Consider the following 21,525-nt stretch of genomic DNA (forward strand, 5'->3'; position numbering starts at 1 on the left):
ATATTGGCTAATTTCACAACAAAAGGTTCAGGTATTAAAGAAGGTATTTAAATAGATTCTGAACATAATTTTTAAATAAAGACATAATGGAATTTTCATTTTGCTTTATTCATATTCTTTAAAGACTCTTAAATATATAACTAGTGCCTTGAACAATAGCTTCTCAATTACATTTCCTCTTTGTCAAAGAAAATGAACTGCTGCCAAAATTTAGTGTAGTAATTTTATTTCTCCATAGGCTTTGAACACCTTCATGTTGCAGCTTTGTTTAGGTGTTTCCTCATTTCTTTCTGCTCATTTTTTATTTGTTTGTTTTGATTGTAAAGAGAGGAAAGGAGGGAAGAAAAGATAGTAATTGGATGAAGTTTCCAGTTACCCATCCTAAGAAGTATTCAATGGAATTATTTGGGCTTAAAAAACTAGCTCAAAATGAATTCAGTTAAAAAAAAAACTTTTAACCACATTTATTCTGTTTATTTTCTATGTCCATTTTGTAATTTTTAGTTTTAATTTTTAATATAGGAATATGGAAGAGAGAATAGGCTAGACTAGAAAGGTTGATACTGATATGCCACAGAAAATTAGCATTTTGTAAGTAAGACCACTTTAATAACTTTTAGTCTACTTCATTTTATAGAAAAGTAAATAGATGTCTAGTCAGAGGAAGTGACTTGTTCAAGGTTACAAAATTGAAGTTAGAAGTAAATATTGTCTTTAATGATAATTATGTAATTCCCTAGCACATAGTTCAAGAATTTGTACAAATATTTATTGCATGAATATTACATATGGATTGACTTGTCATGAGTTGGATATTATGAAGAAAGAGGTCTCCATCATAGTATCATAGATCTAGAACTGGCCCATAAACCTCATTTTACAGATGAGTAAACTAAAGCCCACAAAGATTGAATAGTTTGCTCAAGGTCACAGAGGTAGTTAGTGCCAGAAGCAATCTTGCTACATAGTTCCACACTACTGGACCCATTCTTTGAATTTATGAATGATCTTTCCAAATTCATGAATCTTTTCTCAATTCTAATTCTTTTCTCTTCTTTAACAGCTAACGTTGTTGAATAATCATTCTTTATTGAAATTCTTCCCATCACTTTGTTTTCTGTGGCACCAAGTATAGTAGAAAAAGATCTATATTTGAAATCATAGGATCTTAGTCTAAATCGTACCTCCGATGCTTACTATCTATGCCCTCTAAGTGACTTAGGCTAATAAATCCCTTCACTTCCCTCAGTTTTAGTTATTTTTTTCATTTGTAAAATGACTAGATCACCTTCTAAGTCTTCCAACTCTGAATCTACTGTACAATAACAGAGTGTCTTCCAACTACCTCCTTCTCTTCTTTTCTCTCTATCAACTACCTATTACTTATCAAACATATCCCTAGAACCAGACTTTGCCTTTCTGTCTTTTTCTCCAAAAACTTTCCTTCATGGAGTTTGTTGCCTTCAACTATCATTTCAACTTGGGTAATTTCAAAATTTATAATTCTGCATTTCCAGTCTAAAATTTGTGATGACTTCACAGTAGCTATCCTAGGATGTCTTACAACTCAAACTCACCATGTACAAAACTGTATGCACCATCTACTACTAGAAAGCAATTACCTATTTCCTAAACAGGATCACTACTGTGAAGTCATTACAAATATTAGATTGGAAGTCCAGAATAATAAACTTTGAAGTTACTCAAATAGAATTTATAGTTGAAGCAGGCAAAATCCTTGAAGGGAAGAGTAATAACTCAAAGTTTTTATAGAATTTTCAGAATGTCAGCTGGCTAATAAATAAGAGGAATGAATTTTGATTCAATCTATTGTTTTTGTCTCTAAATCTGATTGCCCATCATATTTATTTTTTCTATTCCTTAATCTCATCTAGCAAATGTGTCAATTAAACTTATGAATTTTACTAGAAAGATCTCTTACATTTGCATTCTTATCATTACTACTACTACTATGACACTAAATCAGACTGATATCTCATACATGAATAATTGGAGGTATGATTATTTAATCTAAAATTCAATGACTCATTGACCCTGCCAGATAAGTCTTGCACATTTTTTTCCATAAAATAACACAATCTTTGAGGAAAGAACCACAAAGATCATTCACTCTAACCTATACATAAATATTATCTTCTTCTATCATTCCTAGTTCTTCCTTCTTGAGCCAAACAGAATTAAACTTTTCTTTTTCATGGAAACTATTCAAGTCCTCAAAGAGTTTCATCGTGGATTAATAAAAAAAATTCATGTACTACATCCAGACCCTCATATGTCATGGTCTTCAATTATGTCTCTATTCTATTTGCATTTTCTAAACACATTCCAACATGTCAATGTTTTAGTTTTCTCTTCTAAATACAATGATCTTTTGCCTAGAATAGAGAGAACAAATATTTTTTCAGATGTTCTTAATTCCTGTTTTTCTAATTGATATCAGGTTTTATAGAAACAAATTTTGGGGGGGAGCTTCAAAGTTATTTTTTATAGAATATCTCAATAACCTAATTCTTATTTTAATGGGGAATAAAAGAATAACAACTTGACATCTGTCAATCTAACACCTTTTATTATTCTATTATTTATTACCCAAAACTTAAAAAATGACAAGATGATAAAAGAATAGCTGTCATTAATGAATGCAATTTTATTGGACAAGATAAACTAAAACCCAGGGTCATGAAATAATTAGCAAATTATTGAATAGGTGGCTTTCAAAAATCATAAGGACTGTTACAAAAGGGAAGATAAAATAGTGCATTTCTATTGATAGATAGGTTCAGTGTGTTATCTGGTATTGCTAAAATTACTTTTTTCTTTATTTTTTAATTGTTAAATGAAATGACTCACTAGGAAGTGAAGAGGGAAGAGTATAATTAGACAATAGATGTGACATGACAGCAAAAAAGATTCACTAAAATTTGTGTAGGAAAACCAGAATTCAAATACAGCCTCAGGTACATACAGTCTGTGTCCAGAAAACTGCATACAGCCTCTCCTAATCTCAATTTTTCCACTATAAATTGAGTAAATAAATAGCACTTGCCTCCTACTTTGCTTTGAGATCAAATGAAATAATATTGAAAAGCCTTCTAAAAACTTTAAAATGTTATATAAAAATTTATTTTTGATGATGGTGTTTAATCTTGATCGTTTTTGTGCCTGTTGCTGTTGTTATAAAAAGAAAGTTAATGGCAAATGAGAGACTCAGAAACTGAAGAAGTATGAATGTTATTCTGATTTTTAAAAAATGACTGATGAACTTGATTGATTTCTGGAAAAATTCTAATATAGCCTTTTCTTCTTCTTTCTCCCTAACTTGAATATATTCCCTTCTAAAACTGACCCCATACTTCTCTTTTACATTCATTTTCTTGGCCTTCCCTAGTATTTGGTGTCTCTATGATACACTGTGGCTTGTATTGTTTTCTAATTGATCCATATGTAGTAACATCATTATTTAAAAGTAATTGATGAAGTGTTATCTAAACCTTTCATTTTCTTCTGCACATAGTTCAAGAATTTCCAAATGGCAAGCACTAAATTAATATTGAATTTATGTTCATGTCATATATTTGAAAAATAATTGTTTTGTTAATATGTTTTATTTTAAAATTACTTATTAAATTAAATTATTTTTAAATTTATAGATTATTCACACCTTGTGGAATGTTTCTTATAACAACTTGAAACAATGAAAAAGTAATAAAACAATTGATGCAGGGAATTATGAGCATAAAGGAATACTGCAATTGCAAAGAAATTTTTCAATCTTTTTCTGCACTTGACTTTTACTTTGATCCTCGCCATGAGTTTACCAAAAGGTCAAGTTAGATGCTAGATTACACACTGGATAATATGCCATGTTAAACCAAGTAGGGGCTTATCCTACAGCCACACCTCCTATTGTAATCTCTCCACTACAAGACTCCCCAAATACCATCCCTCCCATGGATCCCAAGGCAAGGGTACTTAAGGAGGAACTAGAAAGTATCCCACTCTCTGATTTCTAATGCTCTAGTTAATCAGCCACTAGCCTTCCTGGTAAAGCTGCTGCACCAAAATCATGTTTAAAGAATTTTAACTCTCTTAATTTTATATTCTCTAACCTCCTAATGCACAAGTTAAACCAGCCTCTGGCCTGCCTGGTAAAACTGCTGTGCCCCAAATCATATGACCTTTGAGGAAATCTTATTTATCTCTCCCTTTCTATCTTTTGTGCTGTGGTAACTTTTTAATAAATTTGTTTTCTTTTATAACAGAACTCCAAGTTCAGAATCATGAGTTCTTCACAGGAAACTAATAAATTCTCCTACAGCACAATGACTTCAACTAAAAGTACATGCAACATTTCACATCTGCAGGTACTCCTGACTTTTCATAGTAACAAAAATCTATTTTCTCTTTCCAACTTCTACTCTATTATAAAAAAAAAAATTCCTGAATTTTTTACAATTTTTCTAGTAGGTCATTTATATAAAGTCTCCCTTTAATTTAGCATGGCTACAGCCCATGATAAATTATAAGAAAGCAGCTTTGGACAAGATGGAATAACTAGTCAAAAAGACATCACTACTGATTTTTTATTAAAAACTAATTCTTGCACCAATTATGTTAAAATAAAAAAGAAGGAATATCTGTAAGAGATATTTTCTGATAAGTGTCAGTCATGATAGACAACAGAAATAAAGTTTCACATGATATATAACCCCTGAATTGATGGCTCTAAAGTCTTGAAATCCCAAATTGTCATTGCTCCATCAAGTCCAGTAGTCTAGAATTTGGGGAAGTCTTGCTAGTCCACTTCATAAATAAACACTTGGATGATACTGTTTTGATTTAGCATGTCTGGAGCAGTGCTGCAATCCTCAGTCGTGGCTCTCTTGTCCATGTTTCTGAAGCATTTCATGGCAGAGATATTGTGCTGGCTGATTTGGAGAATAAATGGTTGATTTGGAAATGAAGGTCAAAGAACCATGATCATTAAAATTAAACATAGTTGGACAGCAGCCATGACCAGAAGTCACTATGTTTTTCTCAGAGACAAATTGAAGAGTGAAAGGCACTGTTTTCAATTATGAAATCATGTTTTTGGAGCCTTCAGAAACTGATATAGTACTTATCAAGGCTTACCCTAGTGAGGTGGTTCTCACTGATAGAAAAATTAACCCCATGATACCCACTTCTGGTACCACCAAATTCTGACAATAGTTGACCAAAAGCTATCTTGGTACCCCATGGGGTACTCGTTGACTTTTCATCAACTTCTTTAATAGGCACAACAAAACTCCTCATTTGATGTCAAAAGGTCTAGCAGCTAGCAAAACATTTTTGAGATACAAGTCCTTGCTAAGAACAAAATTTTTATGTGCTTTTTTATGTGGTTGCTCACCAGTCATTTTCATACACAAAGTAGCATATGGAAATCAGTTGAGCTCATCTATCCACAGCAAACTTATTCTCTAGGAGATCATTTCACAAAGGTGACTACATGATTAATCTCAGGATCAACCGATTTGGTTTCCAGAGGTCATCACTCATTATAGACAAGGGAATTATGGTCTTCATCACAAATTATAATTTGATCTTTCTTGGGAATTCAGTTAATACCTACAAAGAATCCATTGTGTTCCTTTGGTTCATGGGCTTTCAATCATCGGCTCCCATTCTTCTTGAATATATGGAATTCATGATTATTAGGGCTAAAGGTAATCATTAGAGAATGGTCTGTGTTCCAAGCATAGTGGAGAGCTCTAGTAAAAACTGATGTAATGATATTATTTTTAGTGTTTTAAAAAAAAAACAATAATCTGAGTTGGGTCCTGGAGTGGATGGACTCTGGTCAGATGACATGAAGAAACTCCAGGCAACAAATTACTTCTAACAAGTATGTTTAGTCAGGTAAAACAATTGCCTCAATGCCTGTATGTAAAAGCATATATGTCTCATTCTGCACCCTAATTCTGTAACAGCTCTTTAATAGATAGTATGCTTCATTGTCAGTCTTCTGGAATCATGAATAGTCAGTGTATAGTCAGTGTATTGAACAAAGTTCTTAGAAATTTCAAAATTGTTTGCTTTTACATTGTTGTTACTATATAAGTTGTTCTCTTGGTTCTGCTCATTTCATTCTTTATCAGGTTGTAAAAGTCCTTCAAATGTTCACTTTTTGATATTCACAAAGATATTATAGAAAAAATTCTGCTTGTAATTACTTTCCTTTGTATCAGTTCATATAAGTCCATTTTTTTTGAAATCATCTATTTCCTCATTCCTGTACTTTCATAGTTTTTGTTGCTGTTATGGTATACAGTGTTTTTCTGGTTCTGCTCATCTCACTCAGGCTTCCCTGAATACCCCTCCCTCCCAGTTTCTAATAGAACAATAGCATTCCATGACATACATACACCACAGTTTGCTAAGCCATTCCCCAATTGAAGGACATTAACTTGATTTCCAATTCTTTGCCACCACAAACAGGGCTGCTATGAATATTTTTGTACAAGTGATGCTTTTACTCTTTTCCATCATCTCTTCAGGGTATAGACCCAGTAGTGGTATTGCTGAATCAAAGTGTATGCACATTTTTGTTGCCCTTTGGGCATAGTTCCAAATTGCTCTCCAGAAACAACCACAGATATTTCTGATCCCTTTAGTAGTACTGACTGATCAAAACTGTTTAACAAGGAGTAGATACAGAAGATAAGAAGGTATATCATCCTTCCTTTGACATATAATAGCTATATGACCCTGGGCAAGTCATGTAACTTCTCTGTTCTCTAGGCAACACTTAATCGTAGAGAGAGTATCAAACTGCATTAAAAGAGGCATTTTCCCCAACAAGACGTCCTCTATGAAATCACAAATTAAATTCCAATGTCCCATATCTAAAAATGTCTAACAGTCTTGGATGCACTCAAGTCACATGGTCTATATGAGTACATTTTTAAGTAATAAAAGTATTGTTCATTGTGATTGCTGAACCACTCTAGCTCATACATGAGAAAAACTACAAAATGTAAGTGTTACCACAGGACCAGAGGGCAGATGTCATAAATTTTTAAAAAAGAAAATAAAACAGTCTACAAATAGGACAGTAGTCATTTCTTTGATTCCTAGGAAAATTCTAAAGTGAGTTGAATTATTAAAGAGATATTTAGTGAATACATAGAGGGGGGGAAGTAGACATATTAGGAGCCAGCACATCACCAAGAAAAGGGTCTTCTGTTTTGTTTGTTTTGGATAGGATTCTATAACTAGCAAAAAGATAAGAAGAGTATTGTAATATATGATTTCCTTAGATTTTAGTAAATTATTTGATCAAGAGCCTTATTATCATATAAATAAGGAAGATATGTGAGCTAAAAAAATATTATGGCACAAATATGAAACTGCTTGAAAGTTTGGGCTCAAAGAGTAGCCATTAATTATTTAGGTCAACTTTGGGACACATAGTGGGGGAAAAGTTTCAAGCATTTGTACTTGTTCTTATGTTGCTTGATATCTGTTTCAATAATTGAGAGGTTGCTAAATATATGGAACACTCATCAAATGTTTACTTGACTGGTATGAATAGCTAACATGTCAGATGACTGTTAAGATCCAAAAACTTAAGTTTGAATTCATTAAGATAATTTGGGTTTTGGTTTTGTTTTTGCAAGGGCAATGGGGATAAGTGAATTGCCCAAGGTCACATAGTTAGGTAATTAGTGTCTGAAATCACATTTGAAATCAAGTCTTAGCTGCCCTAGATAAACTTTAATAGGAATAAATGTAAAGTCTTTATATTAGGGTTCAAAAAAATCAACATTCAAGTGAGAAGATGGAGAGTTATAAACATATCTCTAAATATCTAAATAGATAGTGGTTTACTTGAAAATGATGTGGGAGTTTCAGTGAACCAAAAAATAATCTGTCATCAGCATAATGTAGCTGTCAAAAAAAATTAATGTAACTTTGTTTTGCATAACTTGGTATAACTTCCAGAGATAAAGAATGGATATTCCCTCTATACTTTGCATAGGTCAAAACATATAAGGAAAACTTTGTGCTCTTCTCAATGCCAAAATTTTAAAAAGATATTATTCTGGAGATAAGCTAAAGAGGAGCAAAAAAGTATTTTAAAGGCTCCTGATTTTATATCAGACACAAATCAGTTGAAGGAACTGAAGATAGATTTAAGCTTGAGAAACTATAAGAGGAAAATGGTTTATGCTTTGTTATTTACTCATTTTCAATCATATCTGACTCCATGTGATGCCATTTTTGGATTTCTTGGCAAAATACAAATGTGAGGGGCAGCTAGGTGGTACAGTGGATAAAGCACCTGCCCTGGAATCAGGAGTACCTGGGTTCAAATCCGGTCTCAGACACTTAATAATTACCTAGCTGTGTGGCTTTGGGCAAGCCACTCAACCCCATTTGCCTTGCAAAAAAAAAAAAACCTAAAAAAAAAATACAAACGTGGTCTGCCATTTCTTTCTCCAGTTCATTTTATTAGGGAAACTGGAGCAAACAGGGTTAAAAAACTTTCCCAAGTTCACAGACCTAGTAAATGTCAGAGGGCATATTTGAACTGAGAAAGATGAGTCTTCCTAACTCCTGACCTAAAATTCTATCCAATGTGCCACCTAGATGCCAGTGGAGCATTATTATTATCTTCAACTATTTGAGGGTTATCTTATTAAAAAAAAAATAAGCTAGAGAAGGAAATGTCAAACTATTCTATTATCTCTGGTAAGAAAATCACAAATGATGTCACAGAGTCAGACATGACAGAAAAACCAAAAGAAAAGAATGAAAATTGTGGTAGCATAATTAAACTTCATTTGTTTTACTACTGAAGGCAGCATTAGGAGCAACTGGTGACAATTTAAAAGGAGTCAATTTAGACTTATTGTCATTTTTAAAATGCATAGAAATTGGAGCTGCCTCATAGTGGAATATGTAATTTTCATGCATAATGAATTCCCTCTCCCTGGAGGGAGAATTCCATGAAGAAAAAGCTCAATGACCACTCTTGGGATATGTTAATATAGGAGTGCCTTGGGAGCCACAGTGATACTGCTGAGATATTTTTCCATCACAACAGTTCTGTAGTACTGTAATTTTGATGCCTTGAGGGTTTAGAAGTTATTTTTTTAACTTTTATATTTACGTTAACTTTTTATATTATGTTAACTTTTCAACGCTAAAGTTCTAGGATCTTAGATGATTCCCTGAAGAGCTGACCAAAATATTTCTCCTTGAAGCCACTTACTTCCTAAAGGAATCATAAATGCCTTGATGTCAGGCACCATATTTTATCTTTATATCTTCCATAGCATCTCTCACACTATTTTGAGAATGGTGTAAAATGTTTGTTTTTTGAATAATCATCCACAACCCTTTGGCAAACATGATGAGATCACACATGCAATATGGTCACCAATTTTATGTTGATGTTTATGTAGAATGTGACTAGTACTCTAAAGACACAAAATATAAATCTGAAATCATATACTAACAATTTTAACCCATTATAATTATACACTAGGGATATATAAACTGCTTCTGCAGTATTTCAAGAAATCCAGTATTTGATAATCTTTTATGGGAAGAGAATTTTATGTATAATAACAACTCATATTACATAGAACTCAAGGTTTGTAGAGTGCTTTCATTAGAACAACACTGAGAGGTAGTTTGTATTTTCTGTATTTTGCAGGTGTGGGACTGAGGTTCAAAGAGGTTAAATGACTGGGCAGAAGTCACACAGCAATTATTTGGCTCAACAAGGACTTAAACTCAAGTCTCATGATCACAAATCCAATACCTACTATCACCAGATCATAATTACTTTAGCATTTATGAAGTGACTAATTATTTTTTGGATAACTCCAGTACAGATTTTTCTCTGTATTGGGATTGATTTTAACTAGAGTCATCCCTGTAATGTTTTCCTAAAGCCCTGTGCTTCCACTTTTACTGGTAGCTGAATCCAAGAGAATAACAAGAATTGAGTAGCTCAATTGGGTGATGCTGTAAAAAGGTTTACTTTTAAAGACATAAATTCATATACCTGCATACAATCATCCAGTGTATGCCTTATTATCAAGACAAGATTGGTGGCATTTCTCATATCTTCTTTCTCACAGTTAAGTCAGACTTACAGCTGTCTGGTTAGAATTTCTCTTCACCTCAATGTTATTCTTAATAAAAGCTTTAACCAAATTTCATCTGCATTCTTTTTAAAAGGCAGATGCTGGGAAAGAGGAAGAAATTAAATTCAAAAAGTAATTCCAAAGACAAAACTTTTCTAAGTGTACCTAAACACTTTAAGTATTTTCAATTTTTAGTATTTGTCATGTTTATTTCATTTTTTGCTCCATATTAAGAATTGCCGTTCAAAGTTATAACTTAGCTGCCTTTACCCCTTTCCTGTTGGTACCTTTAAAAATAAATTCAATTACTTAAATAAAATAGTGCTTTGTAATGGAAATTATAAATGCTTAAATTGCATTTATTAACATTTCTGCTTAGTTACATGAAGGAACACAAAGGTTCGGAATACAATAGCACCAATCTTTATGCTGTATTTGGAAATTGCAGAGACTTAGAAAGCTTAACCTACTTAGTTTATTTTTTAAAATGCAATCTAAACTTTCATCTTCAGGATACAAATACAATTTCAATTTCATAATTTCCATTAAAAAATGGAATCCCAAGAAATAAATTCTGTAAAGTACAAGATTTAGAAACCGAGAGCATGGGCTCAAAACTTTGCTCTGCTACGATTTTAGGTGAGTCACAAGCCTTCTGGACTTCACTAAGGAGGGCATTGTTATAAATGATTTCTAAGGTCCCTTCCAGATCTTAATCCTATAATTATGTAATACTTTTAATTGTATATGACCATAGGTATAATAGTCCTGAAACAGGAGAACACATAAAGTCTTTAACTTCAGTGTTTGTGTGACCCATATGGGAATATACCATATGTGCAATATGTAATTAATATGACGATTGTAGGGTGTTGTTGGTCTTCACAGGATGGAGGGGGTCCCTAGGAAATCCATTACAAATGGGGAATGGCCCCAGCCAATCACAAAACTGGGAGAGTTTTCCTAATCCCATTCCAGAGATGACAAACCCAAGATTAGAAGAACCCAGTTCTCAACCAGTCAAGAGTGACATAGATTGACCTAATGCAACAGAGTTTGTGCAATTATGTAATTGAATATTATTCCACACACCCCCTGTGATGATTGGGGTTCATCAGCATATCATGTATCTTATGATTGGGGGGCAGGATCATATTAGTGGCATGTCATGGGATGCACAGACCTCTTAGATTGTAGCTCAGACTCTGAGAGCCTATGGAAAGCCAAGAGGGAGGGGAAAGTTTCTGAAGACTATAAATTATCTGATGTTCAAATGTTACCTCATGCTTCACGCTAGGTGAGGTACCCATATCCTACAGGATTTGTGAATAAAATCTACAATTTTCTCTCACTCTAGCAGGTTTTTCTTTCTTTAATTTATAACAATTAATAGCATAAAATTTTACCATCTGTAAAATATTAAAGTTGAACTAAATGAACTCCAGGTCCCACTCTTTAATCTATGGTCTCACATGAAGATGTAGCAAGAAAACTTAGCAGGAAGCTTCCAGAAAGTACAAAGATGAGTAATACAACAGACTCTGCCCATAATTTGGTCCTAAAGTTACTACTGATAATTGTGTAACGCTTTAATGGAAAGGGATTGATGGAAGTTTGTTTTGCCCCAAATAGCAGGAGGGATTGGAAGACAAAATTGGGAGCTACATGCAGCTGGAGCCCCAAGAAGTTTGAAGCTCTTCAAAGAAAAGAGCAACAGGGGCAGCTAGGTGGTGCAGTGGCTAGAGCACCAGTCCTGGAGTCAGGAGTAACTGAGTTCAAATCCGGCCTCAGACACTTAATAATTATCTAGCTGTGTGGCCTTGGGTAAGCCACTCAACCCATTGCTTTGCAAAAGAATAAAAATAAAAATAAAAATAAAGAAGAGAGGAACTGGGTATTGGGGATGGACTTAAATGTTTGAAATGCATTTGATGAAAGCAAAAGTTTGCCTATGGCAAAGGGGAAAAATTGAAGGAAACAGAAAAGTGAATCTAGTTTATTTAAGAAATTATTCTTTTTAGATTAAATTTACCTTTAACTGTTTATTTGCTTCACTGTTTTCTTTCCTTTAGATGATAGACTCCCATGTTTTCAGTGAAAATGTAGATTGAGAGGGAGACAATGATAATGGCTGTTTTGTGACTATGAATTTTCTTTAATGATGATTATTATGATGAGTTATATTTTAAAAATTAACAGTTATATAATACCTTTGGGAAGATTGAGAAGTTTGAGTTCATAATAAAAAAAAAGGAAAAGAAAATTAGGACCAGTATAGTGAAAAGAATGCTGGACATGGAGTCAGAAAAACTCATCTTCCTGAGTTCAAATCTTGTACCAGACATTTACTAGCTGTATAACCCCAGGCAACTGTTTGCCTCAGTTCTTCATTAATAAAATGAGCTGTAGAAGGAAATGGGATACCACCTTTGCCAAGAAAACTCCAAATGGGGCTACATAGAGTTGGGAACAACTAAAAAACAACAGAACAAACAAAAAAAAATCTCAGCTGATAAAACATTGCCTGCTTCAGACCACAAGACCATATTTGGAAAAATGTGAACAGTACTGATGCCTCTATAAATAACTCTATTTCATAGTCTTCTGATGATAGTACAGTTCAAGGGATATTGATGTCAATAATGATTTCTTTTTCTATTAAAAACAATGATATATGAAGTTCTACAGTGGCTATAAAGCAAATTGGCTTTAAGATTTCTCTTGCAAATAATATGAGATATGTTTTTCACCCTATAAAAAAATTCTTAATATTATTAAAGAGTTTAGATAGTAATGAAATTGACCAGAGGTTTTCTTTTCTTTTCCTCAGTAATTGAAGATTAATCCTTTAGGATCCACCTTAACTTCTATTTCCTTTGAAAAGACTCATAGGATTTAGATGTGGATAAGACCTTCGAAAGTCACCTAACCAACCCTCTCTCTAATATTACACTAGAAGAAAATGAGGTTTAGAGAGGTCAAGGGATTTGTCCAAAGATGTACAAATAGTAAATCAAAGATCTGGGGTTTAAAAATATATAAATTTTTAAACTCCAAATCCATCACTTTCTCCACTGAAGCATATTCCCTCCTAAAGAGTTTTGGATTAACGAGATTTTATTGAATGATGGATAGCCAAGGAAAAAGTCTGGTCACTGACCTTCAACTTGCCCAGGCGCAAACCAAAGTTGTCCCTTTCTCTCATACATTATTTTCAATTCTAAACATTAGCTTTACCCCTTCTCTTGGAAAATTTCCATGGTTATTCCAGTTTACCTTGCTCTCTGCTTAAATGCTCATAATATTTATAGATGCTACCACAGAATTCGGTACTTAATGATATATTATTTGGGCTTCTGTATTAGCCAAAAGACTATATGTCTCATCTTCCAAAGCTGATTATAAGCTTCTTGAAAGTAAAATTCATGTAATATACTTCTTTATATTGTCTATAGCATCTGACTCATAGAAGATACTAGAATGCTTGCCAATTCAATAATGGGGATAAATCTTACCTTGTTATTTTTTTTTAATCAATGATTCTACTTTATCACTTTTCCTTTAGTGTCAGTATATCTATATACCTATATATCTATATATCTATATATCTATATATATCTATATACACACACACACACACACACACACACACACACACATATTAGATAGAGTTCTAGATTTGGATCAAAAAGACCAGGAATAACCACCAGTCTCTCTGATAGTTGCTAATTATGTAACCTTCAAAAAGTTATGCAATATGTCTGTTTCAGTTACCTCTTCTGTAATATTGAGATATCGATATATCCAATTATCTACTTCATAAGACTGCTGTCAAGAAAATAATTAATAATGTGTAAGAAGTGTTTTGGAAACCTTAAAGCATTTTAGAATGCCATATACAATTGTTTTCCATAAAGAGTACTCTTATAACCTGTATGTCACAATCATAAGGCCAAGGACAACCTAGCATAGGATGAAAACAGTGAACAGTAATCTAATTTTCCGAACAAGGACAGAAGTCATGATGAGAACTGCTGGCATGATCAAGAGAGTAATCCTATGAAACTGTTATTCCTCCTATTAAAGCTACTGGCTTGAAATTGTAGGCTTTATAAATATAAATGAGACTAAATGAATCTATGTGTCTTTGTGTGTGTGTGTGTGTGTGTGTGTGTGAGAGAGAGAGAGAGAGAGAGGAGAGAGAGGCATCATGCATGGTATATTAGACCAAAGACTAACCTAGGTATCAGAAAAATCTGTGTTCTCATGAATTTCTCACAAATACTCTGTATGACTCAATAAAAATTTCTTTACCTGTTAGTACTCTCAAGGCAACTAAGATTATAAAGTGTGCAGAAAATCTTCATCTATGTTGACAGAGGGAGATTCTTCCTGTATAAACTCTTTATACCAATAAAATTATAGTTATTGTCCCTATCTCCATGAATAAATATTAAAGAGGGAAAGATTCCCAAACTGAATTGAACAAAAAAGACAAATGAACTATTTTCAATCTTTATGCTGCTGCTAATTGATTGCCCTTGGATTTATCCGTTCCTATTGTCTGATCTATGTGATCATGATATTAACATTGACAGTCAAAGCACAGCTTCCTTTTTGATTTTTGGATTCCCCTGAGTCAGATCACATAGACCTCTTTATCTATTCAGAGCTCAAATATCTAAACTTTTCTAAGCTAAAAGCTCCCTGAATGACATCACCTGATGACTTAGATAACATTTTTTTTTTAGTATTTTATTTTTCCTTATTGCAAGTAAAAACAGTTTTTAAAAATTTGAGTTCCAAATTCTCTCCCTTCTTCTCTCCCCAACCCCACATTGGAAAGGCTAGCAATTCAATTCATTCAATTCATTATACATTTGTAGTTATGCAAAACATATTTCCATATTAATCATGTTTTGAAAGAAAACAGATCAAAAACAAAAAAAGTCAAGAAAAATAAAGTTTAAAAAACTACTTCAATCTGTATTAAGATACCATCAACTTTGTCTAAGAATGGCTAGTATATTTAATGGCAAGACCTTCAGAGTTGTCTTATATCATTATAATACTGAAATTAGCTAAATCATTCACAGTTGGATATTTTTACAATGTGGCTGTTATTTTCTTCACAGTACATTTCACTTTTTTCATCAGCTCATGTAAAACTTTCTATGTCGTTTTTGAGAGCATCCTGCTCATCATTTCTTGTAGCACAATTGTATTCCACCACAATGATATAACAAAATATGGTCAGTCATTCTAAATTGATGGGTATACTCATTTCCAACTCCCTATCACCAGAACAGAGTTGCCATAAATATTTCCATACATATAGATCCTTTTCCTTTTTTGTTTGTTCTCTCTTCTTGAGTACATATCTAGTAATGTTACTGCTTTAACAAAAATATACATAGTTTCATAGTCCTTTGGGTATAGTTTCAAATTGCTCTAAAGAAAGGTTGAAGCAGTTCACAACTCCATCAACAATGGAGTTTTCTCCCCTTACCCTCTCAAATGTTTGTCTTTCTCCTTTTCTGTCCTATTAACCAATTTTATAGATATGAGGTAGTACCTAATAATTGTTTCAATCTGCATTCCTCTAATCAATAGCTATTTAGAGAATCTTCTCATATAACTTTAGATAGTTTTGAGTGCATCAAATAAAAAGTGTTCATATCTCTTGATAATTTATCAGTTGGTGAATGGCTCCTATTTTTATAATTTTGATCATTTCTCTACACATTAGAGAAATGAGGCCTGTATTAGAGAAACTTATTTCAAAATTCTTCTCACAGTTCTAATTGCTAATTGTATTTCCTCCATCCTATTCCCCTCCATCCTGTATATTCTATTCTTTCTCCTTTCACTTTGTTCCTCCTCAAAAGTGTTTTGCTTCTGATTTCTGCCTCCCCCAGTGTGTCCTCCCTTCTATCAAGTCCCCTTTTTCTTATCTCCTTCCCCTCCTAATTTACTATAGGGTATGATAGATTCCTATATAATGTATCATTTTATTTCCTCATTTCTGGTTTGGATTCAGAAAATAAGATTTATATTCAGAAAAATCCAAGCAAACAAAAATCTTATTTGTTGTTTTCAGAAATCTTTCTAAGTTTTATGCTATAACCATTACTGATTTTGATTCTTCTATATTGTGCTATAAATCTTCTCTAGGCCACATCAGACATTGCTTAGGATTTATATGTAACTTTTAATCTGCTTTACTCTTTTATAAGTTCCACGTGTCTGTGATCAATATTCTCCTATAAATGCATTTTTTTCTGATTTTGGTCAACAGGCAATAAGGAAAATGACCTCACTTTAATGTCAAATTTTCTTTCCTAAATCCTATTGCCTTGATTCTTCCTGGGAATCTTTATTAAATAAAACCAAATTTGTAAGCCAAAAGTACAAGTGTTCCACTTTCATAATACAATCCATACTAGTACTTAACTGGCATACTAAAAAAGTGACCAGTCAAAAAAATAAAGTCCAAAGAACAATAATCAAGGGCTTAGTATCAGAAAATTCTTATTTAGTAACTTTAAATGTCCACATTTTATTTATTTTACAATACACAGGGAAAATAATGTGTGATTTAATAGTAAAAAGGTTGTGCCTTTCTAAAACACTTTCAGGGAAAAGATATTAAATATCTCATAAAAATTTTAAAGAACTTGCATTTGGGGGGAAAATTCATTTTTGAAACTTTGATTTTTTTTGAGGAGTTCCCACCCAAGGCTAAACAAACTTCTATCAACATTTTTTTAAATAATTTTTTTAAATGCTGTTACTATTATTGAGTTTTAATCAATATCAAATAGTCTCGAAATAGGGTAGCTAGGTGGTACAGTGGATAGAGAACTGACCCTGGAGTCAGGAAGACTTCAGTTCAAATTTGACCTCAAGCACTTAATAATTATCTGTCTGTGAGACCTTGAACAAGTGACTTAACTCCACTGCCTTGCAAAAAAAAAACTGAAATAAAACCTTAAAAATTAGTATTTATAATAGTAGTTTGTAGGCAATAGGTTACAGGATTGATTTAAACTTTAAATGAGTGCCTTCACTGGGGAGATTTAAGTTAGAAGATAAGAAAGGAGTGGGAGTTGGAAAAAATAAGTTATGAAAGGTCAAAGAGTATTTTTTTTAATCTGGAGGCTATACTAATGAAATCATAGCTCTTTCACTTTTTAAGATATGTCATTATTATCTGTATCTTAAGTGAGTGTGTCATTGTGCATAAAAAATGCTTTACACAACTATGATTCTATTACCAATAAAACTTTGTTGTTAAAAAGGAATCCTGAGCAAAATACATACCTTAAGTGAAATGATCTCGCTACTTTTTTTTTTCTCTGATATCACTCAATTTCATGATGAAATGGACAATTTTCTGAAACCCAAAAAAATGGTTCTGGTAATGGCAGGGGAATATTCAGAGTACAAAATCATCAATAGAAAAATATAGCTTCATTCCTATCTAGGCTCATTCCTGACTCTCCAAACTTTATCATGTTTCAATGGAAAATTGCACCCTTTCCAGCTTCTTTTAATGTGTTGTCTTTCTCTTTTGAATGTTAGCTTAAGGGCAAAAACTACCTTTTTTCTACTTATATTTGTATTCCTAGTTTTTAGCTTAGTGTCTGGCACATACATAGTAAATGCTTAATAAAATGTTTTGTGGGCTCAACTTGAACATTAATTGTATTCTTGTTGGTATTATCAACTTTTCACCTTGGAAAGTGACCATTTTGATAAACAAGAGGAATCCCTAGAATTTTGTGTTGTTTTTTTTTTTTAAATCAAGTACTTTGTAAAGGTTTATAACCACAACCACCTCATGCCCTCCAGATATTCTGTAAGCAATCCATTGGACAAATAAAACAAAAATGAAATCTTAAGCTCCATTAACAGGCATTTTGCCTAGAATGAAAGAAGTGAAAATTCTATTTGTACTATGCTTCAAATAGGGTCCATCTGGGGTAGAAAGGTCATAAAAAACATTAAATAAAAGGATCGCTTAAAGATTTTTGCTTTGTTTAATCTGGAAAAGAGACAATTTGAAGAAAGAACATCACTTCAGGTATTTGAGGTATTATCATATGGAAGAGGCATTAAACTAAATTTCCTTGATTGTAAAGGACAAAATTTAAAAAAAGTAGTCATTGCTGATAAGAGGCTTTTAGCTTGATGTAAGAAAAGTTTTAAAAACAATTAAGGTTATACCAAAGTAGAATGAACTGAACTAATTCCCCTATTAAAGGGTTACTTCAAGTAGAGCCTGAAGGACTATTGGGAGGGATATTGCTGAAAGGATATCTATTCAGATACAGAGTGAATTAAATGACATAGAAATTTATGATCTTTTCTTATTGAAAATTTACAGTCTTTAGGACCAAATATCTTTGATATCACTTCAATTACATTCAATTCAATAAGCATCCAGAGTGTATAAGGCAGCATGCTAGATTTCAAGGCACTACACTAGATACTGGATAAGGGTTTGCTAAATTTGGAATATATGTATACATATATATATATATATATATATATATATATATATATATGTCAGCAGATATAACATACCTTAAAAATTCAAGACACAGTCTTGGATTACAGAATTCTAAATTCTGTGTCTGCTGTTGCCTTTGACATTATTTGACTTTGAGAAAGTCATGCTGCCCCTCTGTCTATATCTTCATCTTCAAACTGGGGATGATCACAGCTATCCTCCTTTGCAGACATGTGGTAGAGAATAAATAACTAAGAAAGCATTGACATTTCTGTGTTCCATGAATGCCAAATAGTAATGATATTCCTTAGCTTCCTTTGCATGTTCCTTTTGAAGATAAGTGGGTTTACATTCAGAGCAGAAGGAACATTTGGTCAAAGGTGTTTGCTGCTGTCCACCAATTCTGAGTGACTTCCATGCCTTCCATTTGAAACTGAGAACCAGTTAAGAAGGGCATGAGCATCGTGTTTTAGCCAAAAAATATTTGCATTCTCTCTCTAGGAGAGGGAAAAAATGTCAAGGAGAAAAAAAATACTTTTTTAAACCTTATTTAAGAATTTTATGAGCTCTAAACTGAATTTTTTAAAGTATATGATTAAAAGAGGAAAAAATGAGCTTTACATATGTATCCTACATCCTTATTCTTTGAAGCTGGCAGAATGGGGAAAAAATGAAAGTGCAGGTCATCTGAGAACAGCCTATGTAGCAATATCTTAAAAGATTGTTCAGATGTAGGCATTCTTACCTTTGAGAGAATTACTCTCTTAGAGTAAATTGGGTATTTTAGGTAATCCTATTAAATTGTTTGCATTGCAAATAGTTGTGTCAGCAATAATTATTCAATCAATTCAACTATTCAATAGGCTACAGAATTTAGTTATAACTCTTTGATAATGACCTGTCTTTCTTTTAAGATTTTTAAAATGTATTTCTCTTTAAAGTTTGTATATACAAGCTTTGACAGTGATATTGGTTCATTTTTCTGAAATTATTTTTGAACTCTCTTGCTCATCTTCCAGCATCAAATACATACATTATTAATCAGTAATTCAGATTCCTTCTTCATAAATTCCACATTCATCTATGGAATAGTATTTATAGTATAGAACTTTGAATCAAATCCTGTCACTTATACTCACTAACTGTGTGACCTCAAAATAGTCATTTAATCTCTCTGGGTCAAAGTCTCTTCATTTGTTAAGTTAGACTAATAATACCTGTAACATATAATGCATAATGTTGTTTTAAGGCTCAATGAGTTAATGAAGATGAAGTGTTTGCAAACTTTAGACTTTAGTTATGATGTTGTTATTATTATCATTAATGTTGTAGAATAGTATCAGCTCAGGACAGGAATTGTTTTATTTTGGTTTTCACATCCCTAGTGCTTAGCACAGTGTCTTGCATATAGTTTATGCTTAAATTATTAACTTCATTAAATTTGTTAAATTATATTAGCTCATGCTGTCATTATTTAAAATATGGATCATTTCAAATCTCCTTTCTTCCTTCCTCTCTACTATCTATTTTCTTTGCTATTTTTGAAAGCTGATCTTCTATAAGTATCTCACAACTGACCAACTTGAATATTCATTCATCTCCTAAGTATTTGCTAGAACTCAGGGACTGTTTTCCTATTTTCTGTCAGCAAGGATAAGAGAGAAGAGAAACAATGCCCAAGAAAACACTCCTGAACACCTGCCAACCATTTCTGGTCAAACTAAGTCATTTGCTCTTATTCATGGATCTCTTCAGTTCCAATCTCCAAGGCTACCATATTGTAATGGTCATTAGAAACCACCTGAAAGGCATAAATTTGGAATGAGGGGAGTGGCTATACCCCTTTAAGTGAGCAAAGAACTATCTCCCTCTGTATAATCCATGTAAATTCAAGAAGGTTTTATAGTGCTTGGCAAAATTACCTCTTCAATACCATGACCCATAGGGGAACCTTTATATATTGTAAAGCTAGGCAGGAAGAAGTGTGTTATTCTATCACTCTCATTCCTATTCAATTTGTGTCAGTTTGCCATCACCCCATCAACTATTAGGAGCAATGAAAGATTCAATGACAAGATGGAAATTACTAACTGCTATTATCAAGGAAAGTAATGAGCTAAGACATGTCTTGGTGGATTGATGATACAAATTATTATTGACTATGGGAGACATTGCCAAAATAAGACATTACCAGTGATTTTAAGAAGGAAAAATACCTCTATGAGGAACCTCATAGGCAGCATAGAGAAAAACCATGGACAACCATGTAGGCTTTTTAATATTATAATGGTAGACCATTGTGTATTAGAAAGAAAGAGAGCAAGAAAACCAAGTAAGAGTTTTTCTTAAGAGAGGGACATGGTTATAGGTCTGTTGTAATCCCAGATGATTATTCTCCTGTAAAGTCATTGTGTTAAGTGCTCCTATAGAAGCTTGTGCTGCAGCTTGTCTGAGGTCTTGAACAAAAAAAACCCAAAAAGGTTTGGAGAATGATATTTGTGTATCATAGTGCCTTTTGAGCCTCTCCCCAGTTGTGTGAGTTTCACTATATCAGAGATCTGAAAGAGATCCTTGAAGTTACAAACCACCAAACCTTGGCACTGATAACCTCATAGCAGTCACCAAATCCCATCTAAAGCCTTTCTACCATCATAAAATTTGGTAGACTTTGCACTCTCCTGTTGTAGTCTTTGAAATTTCATCATAACACATCATTTAAGACTTTAGTCAAGTAAATGACTTAACCATAAATAAATATGTATCCATAAACAAGTACATAGAATATTCCCTAGTGCTTGTGTTCACTTAGCACAGTGATTAATATTTAACATATTGTTCTGAATTTGT

The 21,525-nt window shown here is 32.9% G+C and overlaps 1 long non-coding RNA gene and 1 pseudogene across 1 annotated transcript in view; one reads left to right on the forward strand and one right to left on the reverse strand.

The window, feature by feature from the left end:
- Positions 1 to 21,525, forward strand: part of LOC141506657 (uncharacterized) — a 103,770-nt gene that overhangs the window by 26,368 nt on the left and 55,877 nt on the right. The gene's annotated exons all lie outside the window — the stretch shown is intronic.
- LOC141507153 (actin-related protein 2/3 complex subunit 1A pseudogene) lies at positions 4,715 to 5,874 on the reverse strand (annotated as a pseudogene).

This window comes from Macrotis lagotis, chromosome 1 (genome assembly GCF_037893015.1).
Source record: "Macrotis lagotis isolate mMagLag1 chromosome 1, bilby.v1.9.chrom.fasta, whole genome shotgun sequence".
Classification (NCBI taxonomy): domain Eukaryota; kingdom Metazoa; phylum Chordata; class Mammalia; order Peramelemorphia; family Peramelidae; genus Macrotis; species Macrotis lagotis.